Genomic DNA, 17631 nt, shown 5'->3' on the forward strand with positions numbered 1-17631 from the left:
ATCAGATACATACCCCATAGGAGCACCGGGGAGAGGGAGGTCCCCCTGTCCAACCTGTGACTGTCTGCTGTTGATGGACGTATTAAGCCCGCGTCCCAATGTCTGGAGCTGCTGTACCTCTTTCAGTTGGATTGGTAAAGCTCGCTAGGTTTTCGTTTGCTTTTAACCACCCCTGATGGAAATCTACCAGGACGTAACAGCTTGGGGAAAAATACCACAGAGAATGGCATTAGTCCGTTACAACAGAACGATGCTCACCTCTCCACCTGGGTGATGTTGAAGACCATTTCTGACCCCCTTTGGAAATCCTTGTGACAGATAGTGACTCATAAAACCAAAGACGCCCAGAAGCCTGTCGGCGTTGGCCTTACATACGTGGAAAGCCATGCTTTTTGCTGTAGCGTTATTATAAATTACGCCTGATTTTTTTTAAGTTTGTTTATTTTGAGAGAGAGGGAGAGAGAGAGTGTGTCCCAGGCAGGGTTTGTGCTGCCAGGGAAGAGCTGACACAGGCCTCGAATTCATGAGCCATGAGATCAGAACCTGAGCTGAAACCAAGAATCGGCTACTTGACTGACTGAGCCACCCACGCGCCCCGTGTTACACCTGATTTTAATTCGGTGCAGCCACCACTGGCCGAGTATCTCCTCTGTGTATCGTGCGTGGAAAGTTATACCAATAAATGAAACTTAATTTTTTCTGGGATTGGATTGGATGGATAGGACAGGCCTGAATGTGGCCAGACCGTGTTACTATTATTGTGGGAGCAGAGCGGAGGGTCTGATTTCTGCCCTGGAGAAAGACGAGGCTTACGGACAGCAGTGATATTTCAGCTGGACCTCTACAGAGTGGAAGTTTATCCAGAGGAGAAAACGAAGGTTCCTCTGGGTGGAGGGAACAAGCCAGCCGGGGGCCTGTGGACTTGATTACGTGTGCGTGGTTGGGGGGGGGGGGGGGAGGTCACTGGAGGTTTTGTTCAGTAGACAATGAGGTCATAAATCAGTGTTCTGGGGCGTTACCTCCGGTGGTGCCAGAGTTCGAGTCTCTGGGGTGAGCACATCAGCAGTAGACTGTAGGGGAAATGCAGGGGTGGGGGTATTCAGGGCCTGGAGGACGACACCCCTACATCCAGCTAATGCAAATGTGATGTGGGCCCACGTGGACCTCTGGGTCAAGGAGGGCTAGGATTCGTGGCCACATGTGGCCTCTCTGGAGGTTGATGAGTGAGGGTTGGTATCTCCTGGGAGGAATGTCCTTCATGGGCAGGGTACACACGCGTTTTTTCTTTTTTCTTCATTCCCTGAATTGCAGAGGTGGATTGATAGGGGTCCAAGACCCTGAGATCAAGAGGCACATGGTCCACCGGCCAGTCAGCCAGCTGCCCCTGGTGTCTTACATTTTCTAATAATTGGTTGGCTGCATGTGGAGCAGAGGTTCTAAAGGCAGACTTCCATCTTGATTAAATGTTAGAACGTTTGTCGTTATCCACGTGGGGTTGACATGCCCGCCAGTTGTTGTCAACGAGAAGCCTCACTGCCTAAATTGCCGAGCGGTCCACCGGAGAGATCTCAGAGTAAAGGAAGATTCCTTTGCTTTTCAGACACGCTAAACGGGGAAAGTAAACGCAGGTGAGGAAGCGGCATCCAGATTTGCTCTGCTCGCTGTTCTTCTAGGCAAACCCGTCTTTCTCCTTTCAGGGAAGCCGTTTCAGAATTTCTAATTAATTCTTCAAGCGGACTCATTACTGGGACTGGAGAAAGAGCTCATTACAGTAATGGTGTCTCATCCGTCGTGTGGCTTGATGTCACGGACCCTGGGGGCCAGGCTAAGCTGTCGTTCCAGTGTCTCTCTTATCCATCTGAAACCCACCACACCGCACCACTTCTGTTTTTAGGATAATCATCTGGTGGTTTTCAATATGGCAAAAGTTGCACTGCTTTAAGGAACGTAAAATGGCATATGTGGACACGGATTTGGGTGTCAGTCATATAAAACAAAATGCTTATGGGTGTACATTTGTGGACAGCGTTTTACAATCCCTAAAAGATCCGACGTGTAGTCTGAGAACTGTGCACCCTCTCCCTGGTCCCACCTGAACCCCAGGTGTCTCCGGGACGCGAAGGGAAGGGTGGAGGAGGTACGTGTAAGTGCTGTTCAGCTCGGGCAGCCGTCTGAGTGGGGAACGGCTAAGTCAAACCCAGGACCAAAGCCAGTCAGAGGGGCCTTTCCCTCCCAGCGGACTTGCTGGAACAGTACGATTGCCGCTTACCGTCAGCGGTCACGTCCGCGTCCTGGGACCGCCATAACCATGAACCACGGACCGGGGGACTGAAAACGGCAGACATTTATCCTGTGTCCGTTTCTCTTCTGGAGTTCAGAGGCAGAAACGTGAAGTCCAGGTGTCCCCAGGGCCACCCACCCTCTGAAGGCTCTAGAAGGGAGGATCCTTCCTTTTCTGTCTCCGACTCACTTCCAGTGCTCGCCAGGGACTCCTGACATTCCCGGACTTGGAGACACACGAGTCCATCTCTGCCTTGTCCACGTGCCTCAGTTTTCATACAACCGTTGTCTTACAAGGACACCAGTCGTGTGGATAAGGGGCCCACCCGAGTCCAGTGGGACCTCGTCTTGATGAATTCCATCCGCGGTGACCCCGTGTCCAAATGAGACCTCGTTGTGCAGCAGGGGGGTTAGGGCCACAACCGATCTTTTTGCATAAGAAGGCGCAGTTGACTCCACGATTGTGGCTGTGGCCCACACCGTCTCATCCCGCCTCACCCCTCTTCCCCCGGGCCCCCTGTTGTACTCCCAGGTCGCCACCCAGCCATGCGTGACGCACGCCCGTGGCCGTTAGACGTTTGTGCAGCGCGGCCGAAGAAGCGCAGTGACAAACTCCTCGTCTTTAATAAAATCGGCACGCGGATACAGCGGCGCTCCGAGCGCAGCGCTCCGCGACAGGTCGGTGTCACGGCACTGCCTGCAGGGGAGCGTATTCAAGCAACGAGGTCGAAAGCAGAGGCTGGAACTGACTCGCTGGGCTGTCTCTTTCACGTTTTCTGCCAACGGTCTGCAGGCTCCAGCCGTCTGTCCCCCAGGGGAGGATGCGGTGTGTGCTGCGTTTCACAGAGGTGCAGGCGTGGACTCCGTGGCTTTGTGCACCGGCTCCGAGTTACGTCTCGGAGACCCGCTCTCTGTCACGTGGCCCAACGAGGCCTTTCCACACGACTGAATGGGAGGAAGGAGCCGGGGTTCTGGTGACCATGTCATCTGGGGGCCCACCCGCCTTGTCCCCCGGAATACTCCGTGAACCGGCCACACGGCACCGACTTTTCCCGGCCCCCGGCTGCCAGGAGAGACCCCAGGGCCTGGTGGTTCTGAGCGTAGCCCCCCCCCCCCCCCCCCCCCCCCCCCCGTCCTGTTGGAGCCGTAGGTGGGCGGGGACAGAAGCAGCTGTGTGCCCCTTTGCGTTTTGGTGCCTGGCCTCCAAGGACCTGTCTGAGGAGTCTTGTCCAGTGTCTCTGAAAGAAATCATACTGTGGGTGAGTCTGTGATGTTAAGTTAGACATCTTTCTAGACTCTCTGGCTCTTTTGAGGGACGTGTGTTCAACAGCACATCTATTCAAAAATGCTCTGTATCTGCAAGTCTCAGAGCGTGGAAGGAGAGACCTTGACCTTGGAATTCCTCTCTCGGCAGCGGTGGTGGCTTCAGGTAGTAAACAGGGGGTGACCTGGGTGTCCTCTGTCGCCGCGTTCCACCCCTTGGAGACAGACTCGGGGCCCTGGAGGATCGGCTTCCAGTAGCAGCTTTGACAACAGGGAATATGATTTCGCATCATAATGACATTCCCCAAACGAGATCCAACTTCATAATTGGAGTCCCAATTAGAGCACGTACACACTCATCAGCTCTGTCCATTCTGGGCATTAAAGTCAGACTCATGAGAAGGGCAGTGAACCAGAAACTAGAATTTTGCTTTGGAGGTAAAAAATCTAAATTCTTTTACATGAGATAACCTACATAGTCTGAACCCTCAAAGGGACTCTTTCTTTCAGGTAAATCTATTCTGTGGTGGTACAAAACACATCTTGCGTTTTTACGTCCTGAATTTGCTAAGATATATCGGGCGAGTTTAGGAGTTATCTCATAGGAAACCAAGAACTTTAAGCTGGAACTTTTCTTCTAATCTGATAAAAAGTACCATTTGTACCTTTTGCACATGGAAATGCATAGCTTAGGGGGGAGCAAGTTATTTGCTGGGGATTTAGGGGGGAAAATACCAGTCTGATTTCTTTTTTTTTCTACTTTTTTTTAACGTTTATTCATTTTTGACAGAGACAGAGCGTGAGTGGGGTAAGGGTAGAGAGAGGGAGACACAGAATCCAAAGCAGGCTCCAGGCTGCGAGCTGCCAGCACAGAGCCTGACACAGGGCTTGAACCCACAGACTGCGAGATCATGCGCTGGGCCGAAGTCGGACACCCAACCGACTGAGCCACCCGGGCGCCCATTATCAGTTTGATTTCTAAGGCTGCGTGATTCTTGGGAGGTAAACGACTTGCCCAGTAGATTTAGGTTCTACTCTTAAAAGAGAACTGCTTCATGGTGGCAAGATAGATCCATTTAGTTTGGGTCTTTGCATGCTGGCTTGAAGGCAAATAAATGGAATGAAGTGGTAATTATGGATTTGGGGGGAGTGGACAGGGAGCAGATGAATGGGGTTGGTTTCTACTTTAGGTTCCTTTCTTCCCACTAGCACACTGCAGTGTCAGTCCCTGCATTGGTTATCCATGGCTGTGTAACAAATGATGCCAGCACTCGACAGCTGAAGGCTGTAAGCACCTATTCTCTCACACTGGTTCTGAGACTCAGGAGAATCCAAGTACAGACTAGCTGGATGGTCTGGTTCAGGGTTGTCTCCAAGAGCCGCAGTCACGTTGTTGGCCCAGGCCGCAGTCTTTGAACGTTGTCCCGGCTGGAGGATCCGTTCCAAGTTCATTCCTGTATGTGGAAGTTGGAGGGAAGCTCTAGTTCCTCACCTTATGGGCCCCTCTGTAGGGCTGCTCGTGGCCTGACTTCCCCCAGAGTGAGTGATCCCTATGAGGAAAACGGACAAAGGGGAAGAGGAAGTGGGGGGAGAAGGAGACAGAGAAAGAAAGTGCCAGAAACCGTAGCGCTTTCGTAACCTAATTAATTGCAAAAGTGACATATCCTCGATTCTGCCATATTCTTCTGCTCACACAGACCAATCCCGGTAAATGTTTGTGGGGGTTATGCGAGGGTTCGAATACCAGGAGGTGGGCTCACTGGGTGCCATCTAAGAGACTGCCCACCACAGCGCTCTGTCTTCCATACCCATAAATTTGCGTCTCGGTTGGAAAAGTGCTCCTTTGACCGCATTACCAATTGTCAGGAAATGCTGGAGAAATTCTTTAGCCGTGTCCATGGCATAACCTTTGGAGCCAGTAGAACCTTCATGTAGAGACTGTCCCTTTACTACAGAGCAGTGAGTTAAATAACAACGATCATGTGTACCTATTTTGTGCTCTTAATTGTATTCTTGCACACAAAAATAGTTCTCCCTCCTATCACATGAAAACATCAGTTGAGCCCCTGATGGATGAGCCTCGACAGTGCCTGTGTCCACCACGTATACCTGTTAATCTTCCAGTTGCTGTCAGACGCGCTTCTGCACCTTCATACACACCTTCTGCCCCAAGACATTTAGGAAATGTTGACCTTTCCCTTTCACAATAGTGAAATTGAATTACCTTCTTTTACCGTCTCCTATGCAGAGTTAACGAAAGAAAAGTGAGTGAGATTCCTCCCTGCCAATGTTCCCAAAGTTTACAGAATTCTATCTCTTTTGAAAAATTAAAAAAAAAAATGTATTTCTAATTCAAGTGTAGTTGACATAGCTTATATGAGTTCCAGGTGTACTACATAGAGATTTGGCGATTACATACATCACGAAATGCTCACTATGCTATGTGTCATTATAGTCTGTCATCATACAAAGTTATAACAGTGTTATTGACTGTATTCCCTGTGCTGGACTTTTCATCCCGTTACTCACTTATTTTATAACGTGCAAGTACCTCTTATTCCCCTTTACCTCTTTTGTCCCCCCTCCCCAGCCCCTTCCCTCTCTGGCAACCTTCAGTTCTCTGTATGTATGAGTCTGTTTTTTGTTTTTATTGTTGTTTCTTTGTTCATTTGTTTTGTTTTTTAGATTGCACATGTAAGTGAAATCATATGGCATTTCTTTTTCTGACTGATTTATTTCCCTCAACATTATACCCTCTAGCTCCATCCATGTTGTTATGAATGGCAAGATTTCACTCTTTTATGGCTGAGTAATACTCCATTGTGTGTACATCACGTCTTCTTTACTTGTCGGTAGACACTCAGGTTACTTCTGTATCTTGGCTGTTGTAAATAACTCTGCAGTAAGCACAGGGGTGCAGGTATCTTTTTGAATTACTGTTTTTGTTTTCTTCAGGTATATACCTAGAGTAGAATTACTGGATCATATGGTATTTCTTCTTCTTCTTTTTTTTTTTTTTTTTTTTGAGGAAACTCCATACTGTTTTCCCCAGTGGTCATACCAATTTCCATGTGCACCCACAGTGCACAGGGGTTCCCTTTTCTCCACACTCTCACCAACACTTGTTATTTCTTGTCTTTCTGAAACCAGCCATTAAACTGGTGTCAGGTAATATGTCATTGTGGTTTTGATTTGCATTTCCTTGATGATTAGCAAATGCTGAGCATCATTTCATGTGTCTGTTGGCCATCTTTATGTCTTCTTTGGAAAAGTGTCTATTCAGGTCTTCGGCCTATTTTTAATCAGATTATTTGGTTGTTTTTGTTTTTTGTTTTTTGTCTTTTGGTGTTGAGTTGAGTTCTTTATGTATATTGGGTATTAATCCCGTTTTTTTTTTTTTAACATTTTTTCATTTTTGAGAGACAGAGACAGAGCTTGAGCTTGAGTGGGGGAGGGGCAGAGAGAGGGCGACACAGAATCTAAAGCAGGCTCCAGGCTCTGAGCTGTCCGCACAGAACCCAACGTGGGCCTCAAACTCATGGATCGCGAGATCGTGACCCTAGCCGAAGTCGGAGGCTCAGCGGACTGAGCCATCCAGGCGCCCTGGATATTAACCCTGTTTCAGATATATCCCTTGCAAATACTGTCTGCCTTTCAGGAGGTTGCCTTTTCGTTTTGTTGATGGTTTCCTTTGCTCTACAAAAGCTTTTTAGTTTGACGTAGTCCCAGTTGTTTATTTTTGCTTTTGTTTCCCTTGCTAAGGTTGATGTCCAAGAGATTACTGCCTGTGTGTTCTTTTATGAGTTTTATGATTTCAGGTCTCACATTTAGGTCTCTAATCTACTTGGAGTTTATTTTTGTGTATGGTATGAGAAAGTGGGCCAGTTTCATTCTTTTGCACGTTGGTTTTCCCAACGCCATTAATTGAAGAGGCTGTCTTTTTCCCATTGAGTATTCTTGCCTCTTTTGTCATAGATGATTTGACCATATGAGTGTGGGCTTATTTCTGGGCTTTCTATTCTGTTCCATTGATGTATGTGACTATTTTTGTGCCAGTACCATACTGTACAAAATTTTATGTCCTACTCATGATTTCAAAGATGATAGCATCTTTACTGCTCTTTGCTCATATAGCACTAAAATCATTCATTCATTCAGCAAATACTTACTGAAAACTTATGCGTCCCAGACGTTAGGTGAGGCCCTGGAGAGGCTGTAAAGGCAGAATAGAGTAATAAAGGCCAACATCTTTAAACAGTAGCTTAAGGCACGTCAGATACAAAGAAATGAGCCTGGTAAGTAGGAATTCCATTCTACGAATTCAGGACACTCAGGATGAATTAATGAACATTTCATAGGCTTCTAAAATTTTCGAGTTGAGAAGGAAGCTTTAAGATTCTCTTGTGTTTTCTGGGCAAGGCAGCTGCAGGCCAGAGAGGGGCGTGCTTTTCCTGACTGGAGAGCTGAGAACCCAGTGACCTGACCCCCAGAGCGTCCTTAGCAGGAGCGCGGTCAGGTGGTCTCTGTCAGCATCTAGAAGAGCAGACGCTCTCAGGGGATTTATTCCCCTGCTCTTCCAAGTTCTGGTGTGGATTGGAAACCCTTCTGTTGCCCTAAACGTGGCCGCTTGCTTTGGCACGAAGCTTGGTGCTGCCTCACTGTTTCCATCTTTGCAGCTAGTGGCCCTGACCCTGAAGCCCAGCTCTTGGAGGGCATTTCTTCTCTTTTTGCTTTAAAGTTCTCCTTGGTGGATTTTCATCCCTGCTTTTCAAGTCCGACTGACAGAAATAACCGAAAGGGTTAAGTTGGGTGGGGGCGGGGGGGGGGGGAGTAGGAAGCCGAGAATAATGGAATAATAAAGACAATGGCATTTCAAGCGGTGGAAGCGACAGACCTCTATAAACGTCGTAACCTGATAAGATTGGGTAGGTGTTTCCACCACGGTTGCCAAGGCTGATGATCTTTGACGTGTTGAAGATTTGCAGCGAGGCAGACTCATAACCGTGAAGGAGTTATTGGTGGCAAAGCCCAGGGACAGCTGTTGACCCAGATTGGGTTCGTTTGTTGGTGTGTGCGTGCAGGGCCTCTCCCCAGGGGAGTAAGCCACGGCATGCTTCCCAGGTGTGGACCCATTCTGCGCTGGTTTCCCTCAGGCACGGATGAGCCTTCTTACCTGGAGGACTGAAGCCCATAGCTGGCCAGGTCACCGGAGAGCACTGGGTAACTCAGGGAATCTAAAGAAACGATACTCGTATATACATTATTTGAAATACGTCTATTAATTGCATTTCAGACTTGTGTAGGTTTCACCCCCTTTCTTCACGACTGAGCTTTTTCTGTCCCAGGATCCCAACCAGGGCACCATGTTGAATTTGTCTCCTTATTTTCTCTGGGCTGTGACAGTCTCTCAGACATTCCTGTTTTTCATGACCGTGGTCATTTTAAGGAATGCTGGGTCATGCATTCTGGAGAACATTCTTCAGTTTGGATTTGGCTGCTGTTTTTCACATGATTAGACTGGGGTTATGAGTTTGGGGGACAAAGACCACGGGTCAAGTGCCCTCGGGCCACATCCTGTCAAGGGTATGTGCCGTCCACATGGCCATATCACTAATGCAGTAAACCTGACCTCCTGGCGATTGTTTTGTCTTAAGTTAAAGTAACCAGTGCCAACCTGTTGATGGCCGTGGACAGAGCTTTCTCTTGCGCTGCGGGTCTGGGTCCACCGTTCTCATGAGCCACACCCGTGATGGACCCTCTGCCCTTTCCAGCGTGGGCTTCTCTAAAGTGGAGTGAAAGCCTCTCCACGCAGAATCGCCCACGGATCTGTTGCCTCTTCCCGCCTCCTCACCATTGTCTGTGCTTCGGCCGCTCCGACGACACATTTTTGTTTGGTGGCCTCTCTCGGTTCGGTCTCGTAACACAGCATCCGAAGTCGTTTTGGGAGAAAAGAAATTTTTGCGCTCCCAGTTGAAGTTCACACGATACTCGGTTACTGTTCACGAAGGCAGTAACAGGTCCCACTGGCAGAAGCGGGCTCGGGCACCAGCCGATGCTGGGCTTTTACGAAGTGGACGGGTACCCGCTCGGGCAGGGGGACCCTGGGCCGGCGGAAAGGGAGGAGGCCCCGGGAGCCCCGGGGCCTGCGGGCAGAGTGCACGGTCCTGGTTAATTCAGCGAGAAAATGAAATTGGAGGCCTTGTTAAGAGACCTTCTCTTCTTTGTATTTTTAGAAGCGGCAAATATCAATCGTAAATATTTAATGTTGTATTTATAGACTCGAGCATCATGAAACCTCAAAAAGGTGACTCCCAGGAGGTTGGTGCGTGTATGCCTAGAGAAGAAAAGCATTTCCCCAACACATCGCGCTATAGAAGGAAAAGCGTATTGATGTTCTTAGAAAAGAAAGAAATAGGTCATCAGCTATCTTAGTTATGTTATTGATACTCACCACATGTGGAACTAGTAATTCTTTGTTGCCAGGGTTTTCGGTAACTTTGGTGATTTTATTTTATTTTATTTTATTTTTTTTTATTATTATTTTTTTATTTTTTTTATTTTTTAATATATGAAATTTACTGTCAAATTGGTTTCCATACAACACCCAGTGCTCATCCCAAAAGGTGCCCTCCTCAATTCCCATCACCCACCCTGCCCTCCCTCCCACCCCCCATCAACCCTCAGTTTGTTCTCAGTTTTTAACAGTCTCTTATGCTTTGGCTCTCTCCCACTCTAACCTCTTTTTTTTTTTTTTTTTTTTTTTTCCTTCCCCTCCCCCATGGGTTTCTGTTATGTTTCTCAGGATCCACATAAGAGTGAAACCATATGGTATCTGTCTTTCTCTGTATGGCTTATTTCACTTAGCATCACACTCTCCAGTTCCATCCACGTTGCTACAAAAGGCCATATTTCATTCTTTCTCATTGCCACGTAGTATTCCATTGTGTATATAAACCACAATTTCTTTATCCATTCATCAGTTGATGGACATTTAGGCTCTTTCCTTAATTTGGCTATTGTTGAGAGTGCCGCTATAAACATTGGGGTACAGGTGCCCCTGTGCATCAGTACTCCTGTATCCCTTGGATAAATTCCTAGCAGTGCTATTGCTGGGTCATAGGGTAGGTCTATTTTTAATTTTCTGAGGAACCTCCACACTGCTTTCCAGAGCGGCTGCACCAGTTTGCATTCCCACCAACAGTGCAAGAGGGTTCCTGTTTCTCCACATCCTCTCCAGCATCTATAGTCTCCTGATTTCTTCATTTTGGCCACTCTGACTGGCGTGAGGTGGTATCTGAGTGTGGTTTTGATTTGTATTTCCCTGATGAGGAGCGACGTTGAACATCTTTTCATGTGCCTGTTGGCCATCCGGATGTCTTCTTTAGAGAAGTGTCTATTCATGTTTTCTGCCCATTTCTTCACTGAGTTATTTGTTTTTCGGGTGTGGAGTTTGATGAGCTCTTTATAGATTTTGGATACTAGCCCTTTGTAAAAATATGGAACGCTTCACGAATTTGCGTGTCATCCTTGCGCAGGGGCCATGCTAATCTTCTCTGTATCGTTCCAACTTTGGTGATTTTAAAAATGACGTGCAAGTTGAAAAAAAAAAATAGCATGGAAAGAAAATGAACGCCTCTAAACTCACCCACGGAAGTTCTCTCCCCGTCAGTATTTTGGTATATTTCTTTCCAAATGTTTGTAAACGTGCGTGTGTAACACCCTGTAGAGTCAGCTTCCTAATGTTTGTCTTCCGCTTAACCTTACAGAGTGAGCATTTGGTCATCTACCAACATGTAATGAAAATATTTTTCTGCATCTATCCCATCAAGTTCATGCACCGTAATCTATTTAACACATGTAGTTGGGAGATTTAGATTGCTTCCAGTTTGGGCTTTAGGATAGATTGCTGGAAATAGAGTTGTGGGGCTCTTGGGATCGATTACCAACTTGCTGTCCTGAAACGTTGTTCCAATTGTATAGTATTGGGAAGGGGGTGGGGGACAGCCCTGGCAAACAGCTTGCATGATTGCGGTCAACCGACCTGGGAATGCACGGCATCTTTCTCTATATATGTATATTTTTGCATTTCTTTGATTACTAATGAGGTGGGATATTTTATCTTGTTTGTCAGCCATTTGCATTTTTTTTATGAATTGGACAAAAGCCATTTTATTTTTTATTTTTTAAATACGTTGCTTTTAACGTTTATTTTTGAGAGACAGAGAGACACAGAGTGGAAGCAGGGGTGGGACAGAGAGAGAGGGAGACACAGAATCCAAAGCAGGCTCCAGACTCTGAGCTGTCAGCACAGAGCCCGATGCGGGGCTTGAACTCACAGACTGTGACTTCATGACCTGAGCCGAAGTCAGACGCTTAACCTACTGAGCCACCCAGGCGCCCCGACAAAAGCCATTTTAAAAGGCATATATCTCGGGTTCTTTTTTTTTTTTTTTTAATTTTTTAACGTTTATGTATTTTTGAGACAGAGAGAGACAGAGTATGAACAGGGGAGGGGCAGAGAGAGAGGGAGACACAGAATCTGAAACAGGCTCCAGGCTCTGAGCTGTCAGCACAGAGCCCGACGCGGGGCTCGAACCCACGAGCCACGAGACCATGACCTGAGCCGAAGTCGGAGGCTCAACCAACGGAGCCACCCAGACGCCCCTAAATGGATCATTTCTGATATTTGCTGGTACATTAGTGTCTTGAGCCAAACTGAATTAACATACTGTGGCTGCATGTCAAGAAGGAAGTTAGCAAATGAATTCACTGGTACCATACGTTCAGGTGCGCTTCTGTTGTTAGCTGTCTGATCCCTTTCCTTAAAGGTGTCCACGAGTGCCACAGTTACGACCCCCCGTTAATGCGAGTCCATGTGTTTGAAGATCACAAAGAAGTGAATTCAGCTCATATTTGCCAGTGTGTTTATCAAAAGACGGTATTTTTATAGAATGACAGCTGTAGGAAAAGCAGACATTCTTAGGTTAGCCAATAAAAGAATGTTGAAATGTAATTACACTTTGGCAAACTTGCCAATTTGTTTCCAGTTATCATTAGCCAAAGTTCAGTGTTTCTCAGGGATGTGTGTATACGCGTGCATGTGTGTGTACTTGTGTGACATATGTCTTATTATGCAAATGAATTAATTGAGTATCTATTTTGTGACAGGCTCTGTGCTGCCTTTGAAGCCCTGAGCTGTTTTATAATATGCTCAGGACGCGGAAGAAATCGTTTTCTAAATCACTCTGAAGTTCCTTATTCAAAGCAGTGCTGTGATAACATCAGGGCGGGATAGCTGCCCTTTTGCAACGTAACAGATGTAGCTTCTTAGTGGCGTTTGTATATTTTTGCTGAAAAGTACATTGAGTAGGTAAGAGGCTAGCCAGGGCTTCAATGAGTCATTTCCTGCCGAGTTGCAGTACATGAGATAATCCATGGAGAAATGGCTGTATTTCTCTAATATTGGGCATTTCCTTGGGACTCAAGATTCCATTTCCTCTGTGTGGTTTACTACCCAGAGTAGGAGTTTTCTTTGTTCTACGGTGTGTAGGACTCAGGAAATCAGGAACAGGGGTAGTGGCCCTGTCCTACCTTCTATTCCAACATGTGGCTCAAGGTCAGTGACTTAAAAAAATTTTTTTTCATGTTTGTTTATTTTTGAGAGAGGCAGAGTGTGAGCAGGGAGGGGCAGAGAGAGAGGGAGACACGGAATCCGAAGCAGGCTCCGGGCTGTCAGCACGGAGCCCGACGCGGGGCTCGAACCCACGAACCGTGAGATCATGACCCGAGCCCAAGTCGGACGCTTAACCGACTGAGCCACCAGGCGCCCAGTTGGTCTTCGTGGATGAGATACATGCAGTTACCTCAGTGCTAGATGCTTGAGATGTGTAGCTGTTGATTCTCCGCTGCCCGTGATGGGCGGGGCTGAATTAAATCTTCAAGTGACTGCTGACAGTTAAGGGGCAGAATGTCAGACCTAAAAGGAGATTCAGTGTAACGATAGTAGCAAGAGTAACTAACAGTAGTCCTGGCTGAGATGTTTTGTTCAGGGTCACCCACTCCTGATCAGCGACCCGCTGGGATTTGAGCTATACTGTTGGCTGGCACACAAAGCCCATTAGTAGCTTCACTGCCTTTGTGCTCCTGTGACCACGTGCCAGAGGGTGGGACGCCCGTATTGTGTGGTCTCATCCCCATTTTGTAGATGACGGAACTGCAGCCAGGCTGGGTCCTTACCTGGAACTGAGACCTGGAAGTAGACAGCCCACTGTGCCACCTGCTAGGCGATCCAAAATCAAAATGGATAAAGTGCACAGATGTGAGCATTGGGCTGTTTGCTCACCACGTGCTTGGCCTACTGTGACCTTGGCGTTCTCGGACCCATAGGCTTTCACCAACACTTTGCTCACGTGTCTGATGGAAATTCTAATAATTCGCTATATTAAAAATAGCTTCCGACGGAAAATTGCTTTTTTCCAAGGGAATGCTAGTCTTTAATTAGAACAATTTGTGTGTTTTTTTAAATTTCATTTATTTATTATGTGATAGAACGAGAGGGGTAGGAGCAGAGAGAGAGAGGGAGAGAGAGAGAATCCCAAGCGGGCTCCACGCTGTCAGCATAGAGCCTGACTCGGGGCTCTCAGACTCATGAACCGTGACATCGTGACTTGAGCTGAGATCAAGAGCTGGACGCTCAACTGACCAAGCCACCCGGGCACCCCCAATTTGTGATTATTAATGTGTTTCGAATTGGTCAAGGAATAAAAAAGATGTCAAGGAATGAAAATTTGCAGTGGTCACAACTGAAACAGGAATCATGTGACCTAAAAAGACTCTGCTTTCATCTTGCAATGACGGTCAACATGTTAGAGCCTGCAGGCACCATAGAAGCCATCGAGATTGGTGCTGTGCAGTAGAAATAGAATGTGAGCCACAAATATCACTTTATGGTAGCCACAACACAAAGTAGAAAGAAACCAGTGAAATTAATATTGCAACATATCTTAATATTGCAATATATAATTTAATATGTAATAAGGCAGTAGTGCATTCCATTTGACTCTATATCCATTTCAACAAGTGATCCATATAAAAAATGATCCACAAGATATTTTACGTCTTGTCTTTTTTTTGTACCGTCTCATCTGTGAAGTTCAGTACGTAATTTGGATTTACGGCACATGCCGTAAATGTGGCCTCATATATAGGAGAGTCCAGTGTGAGACTCTAAGCTCCAGGATCTATCTAAGGTTATGAAAATTAGTTCGTAATATGAAAAGGAATTTTCAAGAAGAAACAGACTATTTTTAGGAGGAGATAGTTTTAAACTTTGATACTTTATTAATCTCTTTGGAATTGGTAGAGAAAAAAAAATTGTGGGCCTATGATTTAAAACGCTGCATGTGGACCAATTAGAGAGGAATTGTGTGGCCTAGAAACTCCCCATCTCCCTCGATCCTACAGATCATGATCAAAGGATTTGATTAGCATGGCTAGCTGCCCCCGGCTTCTTACTAGCCATGCTGACCTGCTCTGTCCGATAAGGTGGCCCCTAGCCACGCAGAGTTACGGAGTACCTGAAGCGTGGTCAGTGTCACTGAGGACAGACTTGAACGTTTTCTTTCCTTTTAATTGACGTAAGTTTAAACACCGATACTTGATTTAGTTGTTGGAAAACTTTGAAGTATGTTGGGAACCACGTGGATATGTGAGTCTGCATTTCCTGAACTGTAGTAGCAGTCGTGTATCCCCAGTGAAAATTTGTTTCCTAGTTGAGATGCGCCATAAGTAGAAAATACCCGGTGGTTGAGGATTTTGGAGATGGAGAAAGGGACATGGGAGATCTCAGTAATTTTTGATAAGGAGCACACGTTGAAATGATGCTATTTGGGATACATTTTGGGTGAAATTTAAATAGTGATGAAAATTAACTTCACAGGTCTCTCTTTGCATGTTTAACTCTTAAAGTTAGGTGTACTGTAGGGACTCCTGGGTGGCTCAGTTGGTTGAGTGTCCGACTTCGGCTCAGGTCACGATCTCACGGTTCGTGGGTTCGAGCCCCGCATCAGGCTCTGTGCTGATGGCCCGGAGCCCACTTCGGATCCTGTGTCTCCCTCTCTCTCTGCCCCTCCCCTGCTTGCGCCTGCGCGTTCTCTCTCTCGCTCTCTGGCTCTCGAAAATAAACATTTAAAAAAAAAAATTAAATTAAAAAAAAGTTAGATGTAAGCTCACCTTCTATTTCTCTTGGCCGGTGCAGGTCTGGATCCAGAGTTCTCCCGTAACGAGCGGAGAAAGTAGTTCTTGAAAGGGGAGGCTGTCGGTGAACGATCAAATCCCAGACCTTGTGCTTTGAAAAGCTTTCCGTACACTCGGACTGAGTCAACTTGATGATTTGTTGGGCTCAGTGTTGGGCCATTTCCAAGCGTGGCCTCCTCACCGTCCCTCTGCCCACGTCCCCGTTGGCCACGAGAAAGCAAGGCCGAGAGCGAGCCAGGTCCTCCGCCCACATCGCTTTTCTTACCGCACGGCACCCCTGTGAGATGAACGTGGGCTTTCCCATCACACACGTAACAGAAAGAGTGTCAAACACGCTGAATGATCGGCCACGAGGATGGAAAGTGGTACCAGTTCAGAGTCCAGGATTAAGCCCAGGCGTGCTGCTTCCGATGAAGGCGCTTTTTTCAAGCTTTGTTTACATGGTGTGACACCCTCTAAGGAATTAAGATCAGGTGCCAAATCCAGGAAAAAATAAACAAAAAAGACAACATGGGGTAGCACGTCGTATTTGTTTCTTGAGGCACTGAAAATGTTAAATTTCTTTTAATGTTTGTATATTTTTGAGAGAGAGAGAGACCACGAGCAGGAGAGAGGCAGAGAGACAGGGAGACACAGAATCTGAAGCAGGCTTCAGGCTCTGAGCTGTCAGCACGGAGCCCAACTCAGGGCTTGAACCCACGAACTATAAGATCACAGCCTGCCGAAGTCAGACACTTAATTGAGCCACCCAGGCGCCCCTGGCCACTGTGATTTTAAGAACGCATTCATGAAGCTTCCTGTTTGACTTCTTACGTAGCCTTTGGCCAAAACCCATTCGCATGGAAAGCATATCCTTTTGGGGGGAGGGTGTGGCCATGTGCCCACCTAAAGTCGGGTGTCCTGTTCTCAAAGGATGAACAGAAACAGGTAACTATAGATGAGCTGACTCCACTCTAGTCCCTGCCCGCTCTAGTGAAGGTGGCATTACTAAAACAACCACGCATTACATGCGGAATTCTAGACCACAGGACACCAAGCCATAGGTAGTTTACAGAAAGACCTCTACAAAGGACATCTCTCTCCCATCGTTTGAAGCCCAGTTGTACGTACTCTCTCTCTTGCCCACTACTAACTCTTGAGTTTTCGCCAGGTGACCAGAGACCTCTTTCTTTGTCCACGAAATGGGAATATGATCTAGCTCATGTTATGAGGAGTAAATGGAGTGCCCCAGAGGAAAGGGAAAGAGTTTCTGTTACCTTTCCTGTCCTGGGTCAGAGATAACCTAATTCAGTGTTGGGAGTTCCGTTTCCACCTGAGTGCGTGTTGTGTATACACGAGCTTCTTGCACAGGAAAGGACTTTGTCTCCTGTCTTTATAATCTTCCCCCACATCCGCCACATAGCATATTGCATAATATGTGGACACATTAAGCTCTTGATGAACACTTATTTTCTTCCGTCATTTCCGTTCACTTCATCTCGGTGTAAAACATTCAACTAACCAGTGTGTATTTACTGAGCACCTACTGTGTATATCAGGAACTATGTTAGATAGTAGTGAAAAGAGCAGACAAAAAAGTCTTCCGTTATAGTGGGTAAAAAATACATGCTGCGGTGCCTGGGTGGCTCGGTCAGTTGAGTGTCCGACTTCGGCTCAGGTCATGATCTTGAAGTTCGTGAGTTTGAGCCCTACGTTGGGCTCTCTGCCATCAGCAGAGAGCACAGAACCCGCTTCGGATGCTCTGTCACCCCCACTCTCCGCCCCTTCCTTCCCTGCTTGTGTTCGCTCTCTCTCTGTCTCTATCTCTCTCTGTCTCTCTCCAAGTAAGTAAAA

The 17631-nt window shown here is 46.9% G+C and overlaps 1 protein-coding gene and 1 non-coding gene across 6 annotated transcripts in view; one reads left to right on the forward strand and one right to left on the reverse strand.

The window, feature by feature from the left end:
* Window positions 1–17631, forward strand: part of TBL1X (transducin beta like 1 X-linked) — a 231243-nt gene that overhangs the window by 120607 nt on the left and 93005 nt on the right. The window lies entirely within an intron of this gene.
* Window positions 11034–11138, reverse strand: LOC122212694. Its single transcript, XR_006199259.1, has one exon. It is a non-coding gene; the product is annotated as a U6 spliceosomal RNA (small nuclear RNA).

The sequence above is a fragment of the Panthera leo genome, chromosome Y (genome assembly GCF_018350215.1).
Source record: "Panthera leo isolate Ple1 chromosome Y, P.leo_Ple1_pat1.1, whole genome shotgun sequence".
NCBI lineage: Eukaryota > Metazoa > Chordata > Mammalia > Carnivora > Felidae > Panthera > Panthera leo.